The following is a 6761-nucleotide window of genomic DNA, read 5'->3' as shown; positions in this document are numbered from 1 at the left end:
GTCCCGCGCCAGAGCCGCCACCGCGGACAGATGCCCACCCAGACCCTCCTCTATAGTTTCAGGTTTTGCGGCCGGAGTCCGCACCTTTGGGGGGGGGGGGGGGGGTACTGTCACGCCCTGACCATAGTTTGCTTTGTATGTTGTATGTCTAGGTTGTCTATTTCTGTGTTATGCCTAGTATGGTTCCCAATCAGAGGCAGGTGTTTGTCGTTGTCTCTGATTGGGAGCCATATTTAGGTAGCCTGTTTTCCTTTGGGTTTTGTGGTTGGTTATTTTCTGTGTCTGTGTTTCACCATACGGAACTGTCTCGGTCGTTTGTCAGTTTATTGTTTTTGTTCATTGTTCAAGTATTCTTATTATAATGGATACTTACCACGCTGCGCATTGGTCCTCCTCTTCTCATCACTACAAGGATCGTTACACTAGGATGCTGCAGGGTCCACATGTCTTGGGTTATGAAACGCCTCTGATCAGAATATCATTCACCTCCTGTGTTGTGGGCACCATCAGTCTGCCACTGCTTGGCGTAATTACCTGCATCTTCATCTCCTCCGTGTTCCATTTCCAAGACTCCACTTACACTCTTTAGCAAGATAATCAATCATGTCCCTTTATTAAAAACGTAGCATGCAAATACATGGTCTGACTCTCTTTTTGTTTTAGTTTCCCAATGATCTACGTTCCACTAGTGCCTCCATAAGCCTGAGACCAGAGTGCCATATCTGGCGTTTCTGCATTGGCCTGCACTCTGCTCCCAGGTTCCTGGTGGCAGTGGCATATTTTAACTTCTATATATAAGGGCCTCTTCTCCACAAGGTTCCTAGAGTGGCTGCTCAGCTGCCTCAACTTTATCTGTGCCATCACTGAGAAATTTGGCCTCTTGCTGCTCACCTACGTGTCATCCAATGCCCTTTTATGCCCTTCTTTGTCCCATAGTTGTCCACAAGGAAGGTTTTGTCCTGTTCATTGCCAGTTATCCACATGGTGTTAACTTCTCGGCTGTGGCTGGTTATAAATAAGTGCTCACTGATTCCTGAGGTAAGGCATCGTTCCTTCCCTTCAGCCCTGTACTTGACCAGGAAATGTAGAAAGTGCATGAAAGACAGAAATGTAAAGTGAAGTTATCTGTAAAATGTCCCACACAACTAGCTAAATCATTTTTGGATTCCATCCCTGTTTTTTTGGGATGGCCCCCTGGTTGGGAACCACTGCTTATTTTTCAACTGAATGACGAAGTGAACCAACTCTAAAATTTCAGGTTGTGCTCATTTGGTGGTATGAGGCAGTTTCCTGGTGAAGCAGACAGTATAGTATAGGTCCTCTGTTAGTAGAGGGGCTTTTGGTGACTTAATTGTCTCCAATGTCGACAAAGTTGACACTAGAGCCCTCTAGAGTAAAAACCAACTGCTGCAGCCTAATGAAACTGCATTGTCAAGTGCAGTTCAAAGCTGTGGTAGATTCTCAAATGTTTTTTCTCGACTCCTCGCGTCTTCTCTTCCATCCTCGCCTCATCTCCTTTTGAAAAAAGTCAAAGGTAATCGAGGAGGGGAGGAAATATGGAAACAAATGCACTTGTATGAAATGAAACTCTCCTTCTCCACTAGCACATCATTTGCAAATGACCTTTACAGGGGTGGAATCCAAAAATGATTTAGCTAGTTGTGTGGGACATTTTACAGATAAAACGGTAAGAAGTGTATCATTTTTAAATGTTTGTTTCTTCTTTGAGAAAACAACAGCTGATTCAAGGGGGGTGTGGCGGATTTCAAAACACTTTGCACTACACATGAGTATCCTCGACTGTAGGAGGCAATTGAGGAGAGGAGAGGAGCAAACTCTTCCCTTTCACCTATTAACGAATTGACACTCTCTTAAACATGGCAACTGCCTTTCGGTTTGCGGGTCATGGAGGAGAGGAGGACGGAGGAGTCGAAGAGAGACAACAGACTTTTACCTAATTGAGAAGCTCCCTGTTTCCTTTCCTTTCACTCATATTTTCCATGACAACATGTGGATCCTAGAAAAATATATAATTAGAATCAAAAACAAACATTTAGCTGTTAGCTTAAAATCAAAGCAAATAGGTTTTGTGTTTGGAATTGCAGTATGTATTTAGTTTGAAAATTCAGACGTGAGCTAGCAACTTTTGAGACTGGTTTCTTCTGGACAAACAAAAAACTACCAACATCTTCTTTGGAGAAAAAAAACGTATGAGATCTAATATTTGCATTGGGGGATAGCTGTGAGGGTTATCAAACAGGATCACCCCATCTGTTCACCTCGAGCTCATTAATGATAGAATGTTCATATTTGAAGATGGCAGAAAAGACAATCTCTTTGGCAATAACAACGAGTGGCAAGGAGTGGAATGTTAGATAAAGATACTGGTCCTCAGGCTCAGCAAGAATATTATATAATCCATAGATATGTGTCAGTGTAAGAGTGCAAGCCAAGTGCGAGCACGGTTAATGTCTTTGTGCTTGCTACAATGTGTGTGTGTGTGCACGTTTGGTGAACATGACAGCCTACACTCCCAGTGAATTGTGTGTGGTGTGGAGGGGTGTGCTGGTCACAGCCCCAGACTGAGTCAGGAAACAGCTGTTCCTCCAGAACAGAGGCCCGGGTCCTGACAGGGTGAACACAGCCAGGGGCTTCTTCCAAGTCTGACTCAACAGGCCTTCAGTAACGCCCTGTACCACTGATCTGGTTGGGATAAAAATGCTGCTCTTTCTCCTAGAGTCCTAACACAGAATAACAGTGGTCCAAGTCCATCAACAATGTAGCAAGAAAAGGAAAATGAGAGATTCTATAAATAAGATTGTAATTTTTTTTAGCTAAAATGATTGACATGGCTAAATACAATAGATTGGCAGTAGCCTGCATCAGTGTGAATGTTATTTCCAACAAACAATAAGCAACTCTGCTGAAATCCAGCTTCATTGCGCACTCTTGGTCGTTACTAGTTACCACAGCCACAAAGTCATAATTCTACTATTCTCTTCTTAAAATATGATTTTAAACCTATCCCTGACATTAACCACACTGATAACCGTATGCCTAACCCTAACCTTAAATTAAGACCAAAAGGATTTTTTATTTTTCATACATGTTTACGTTATAGCCAATTTTGACTTTGTGGCTGTGTTAACTAGGGGACTCTGGCAATTACATGTAGTGGCAAGGAGTGGAATGTTAGCTAAAAAGACCGGTACCCATAAGGGCTGCTGGATATCGTTTGGAGATGACACGCCTCATACAGAACTATTAGGCTGCCACTACTGTATGTCATACATGTTTTATGGGCAATTGCCGTTGGATAATAGTTTGATACGGAGTTTGTAATCGTTTTTCATGATAACCTACTGTGGGCATTTTAGGGTAGGACCAGTAAATCATGTTGCTTGAGACACATACTGCCAGTGATCTGCAGTATAAATAGTATTTGTGGAAGGATGTGGCTGAAACTGTTTTTACAGCAGCTGCAATGTGTTACTGATGTCTCATCTCGACAGTTTCTCAGAGGGCTTAATTAAGCAGGTTCATTGTGTTCCTCATCAAGTCATACTAGCTAAATTAAATGTTTTAATTGTTCAAGTTGTAAAGTAGGAAAATACAATCGCATAGTACAATTACACGGTAGTCAAATCGAGCGAAAACCAAGCCATGAGGTCGAAGGAATTGTCTGTAGAGCTCCGAGACAGGATTTTGTCGAGGCACAGATCTGGGGAAGTGTACCAAAAAATGTCAAATCAAATCAAATTGTATTGGTTACATAGCAGATGTTAATGCGAGTCTAGCGAAATGCTTGTGCTTCTAGTTCAGACAGTGCAATAATATCTAACATGTAATCTAATAATTCCCCAACATCTACCTAATACAAACAAATCTGAAGGGGTGAATGAGAATATGTACATTTAAATATATGGATTAGCGGTGGCCGAGCAGCATAGGCAAGGTGCAATAGATGGTATAAAATACAGTATATGAGTAATGTAAGATATGTAAAAATTATTCAAGTGGCATTATTTAAAGTGGCATTGTTTAAAGTGACTAGTGATCCATTTATTAAAGTGGCCAGTGATTGGGTCTCAATGTAGGCAGCAGCATTCTGAGTTAGTGATTGCTGTTTAGCAGTCTGATGGCCTTGAGATAGAAGCTTTTTTTCAGTCTCTCGGTCCCAGCTTTGATGCACCTGTACTGACCTGGCCTTCAGGATGGTAGCGGTGTGAACAAAGTGGAAAATGTCAAGGGGTCTGAATACTTTCCGAAGGCACTATATATTCATTAGCTCACCTTAACTGACAGCTCTTTGAATAATAATAATAAAATCCTCTCAAGCAAATTTGGTGATACACAAAGTAACTCAAACATCCTTTTTTTATTTGAGCCTACAGTTTGGCATGTATCTTGGATGCGGTTCACAGCAGCATTGACGGATGTGTTGACTTGACAACTGCGTCAGGGTTTTGAAAAACCCTTCCCCCCCTTTTGTTCCAGGCTGGCGGAAGACCTAGCTAGCCAGTAACTAGCTAACATCAGACACAGATGAAGACCTGGCTAGCCACTATAGCTAACATCAAACACAGATGAAATGGGAAACATATAAGTTTCTTTGACATAGATGAATAGTGTAAACTTTTAATTATATTTGCTGACATTTTACAGTCACATTTTGGCACCAGTAGACTAGTTATCTGTCACGACTTCTGCCGAAGTCGGTTCCTCTCCTTTTTCGGCGGTGTTCGGCGGTCGATGTCACCGGTCTTCTAGCCATCATCGATCTATTTTTCATGTTCCATTTGTTTTGTCTGGTTGTCGCACTCACCTGGTTTCAATTCCCTAATTACATGTTGTATATGTTCCCTCTGTTTCCCCCATGTCCTTGTCGGGAATTGTTTATTGTAAGTACGTGTGATTTATGTGACTGGTGCGTTACAGGTTTTTGTGCCCATGTGTTTTGTTACTTTTGTATGCCGGTAGTTATGTACATTAAACGGCTCCGGCTATTTACCAAGTTCTGCTCTCCTGCGTTTGACTTCCATGCCACCAGTTACGCACCCCTTGACATTATCTAGCTATATAAACTGCAAACACACCTTCTCCGATGCTGGTTACAAGGCGGTCATTTTTTAAATTAGGTAACAGAATATCATGTTACCATTGGTGTATTAAAATGAGCGGTAAGGTGATGTCACCTTGTTCCCTTAATAATGAATCCAAGTGTTTGACATGGGGGAGGGGCCAGTAACTTTATGATCATACTTTGTTGATCATACTTTGAACTGGTTTCCTTCAAACATCATCCAATTTCTTGACAAAGATTATTTAATAAACATTAGATACAAAAGTCTATTTTCCTTTTACATTTTTTGTTAAAGTCTCCTGTCTTTCCTAACCTCTACAGGCTACACTTTTTTCACCCTCTTTGAGTATTGTGTGGTGTTCTCCAACATGGCCTTCCACACCTAACAGCCTTCTGGGACTTTAAGAGCAGAGAGACGGTGGTCATCTCCCAGAGGAGTGCAAATACTTCGGACTGGGCAACAGAGGGTCAGGTGAAAGGGGTTCAACCACTTAGGACACACCTAGCAGAGATGACACTGTTACTGAGGAGGAGGAGCAGGAAGAGAGCACCTTCTCCCATGTATTTACATGATGGTGGATGTCATAACTGTAAATAATAACTTTATTTATCTGGACTGCAACCTATAATTTAATCTCACTGCACCAACACTTTGATAATGTTGATATTTAACATACTGTATGATCAATGACATACTTAGAGTGCTCTATGATTTGGGACAGTGGGGCCACTTCGACTTGATCACCTTGACTTATGAGTATGTCCATATGTAGTCATGCTCACATGTCTATTACTTGTGAAATTTCAGAGATTTTATTTTTATGCTAATAGTGATTTTTTTTGCGTAAACATTTAGCTTTATTAAACAATTATTTCAGAAATGTTGAGTTCCACCATTACATTTAGTGAGTGAGTCAGTCAGTCAGTGAGGTCCACAACCTAAATTAAGGAAGTTACAAATACATGTTCTTCCTCATTTGTAGAGAGAGAGAGAGAGAGAGAGAGAGAGAGAGAGAGAGAGAGAGAGAGAGAGAGAGAGAGAGAGAGAGAGAGAGAGAGAGAGAGAGAGAGAGAGAGAGAGAGAGAGAGAGAGAGAGAGAGAGAGAGAGAGAGAGAGAGAGAGAGAGAGAGAGAGAGACTAGTAGATTGGGGTGATGTATACAGTAACAATATATATTGTACTAAAACAGTAAGGAGATCTATCTGTATGTCCCTCTACTGTTCCCACACAAAGAGGTGTCTGTTATCCAGCACACAGAGCAGAGGCTTTATTTCACTGTCAAATGAGTCCAGTGGCCTGAAGTATGGGAGAGGACAGTGATGTTTGGGCATCACATGAAAATAAATATTTCACAACTCTGTAACAGCCAGCTGGATAATTTCACTTCCAAATCATTTTCAGGCAAATCAGGGACTTCATCGTTGTTCAGCACGCTGGTTCTATCACATCCCATGCCTCCCTTGGAAAGGTATTGGTATTCTTGAAGTATCAATTTAATTGTATGCATTGATCAATGGGTTTGTTTGTTTCAATTTGAGACACATTTATTTGCTGTTGCTTATGATAAGAATAAAGATATGTCACATTAATCTACACTACAGTTTGTACACAATTTCCATCTCTCATTTATAACAGTAGATGTAATAATAATAATTTGGTGGGTGCTTACATTTGTCC

General features: G+C 41.2%; 1 pseudogene; it reads left to right on the top strand.

Annotated features, from left to right (window-relative positions):
- The first annotated feature begins 427 nt into the window (after nt 1-427).
- On the top strand, nt 428-2638 carry LOC120018953 (annotated as a pseudogene).
- Nucleotides 2639-6761: the final 4123 nt, after the last annotated feature.

The sequence above is a fragment of the Salvelinus namaycush genome, chromosome 23 (assembly GCF_016432855.1).
Source record: "Salvelinus namaycush isolate Seneca chromosome 23, SaNama_1.0, whole genome shotgun sequence".
Taxonomy (NCBI): Eukaryota; Metazoa; Chordata; class Actinopteri; order Salmoniformes; family Salmonidae; genus Salvelinus; species Salvelinus namaycush.
Note: the sequence above shows the minus strand (reverse complement) of the source record. Positions and strands in the feature narration are given on the sequence as shown.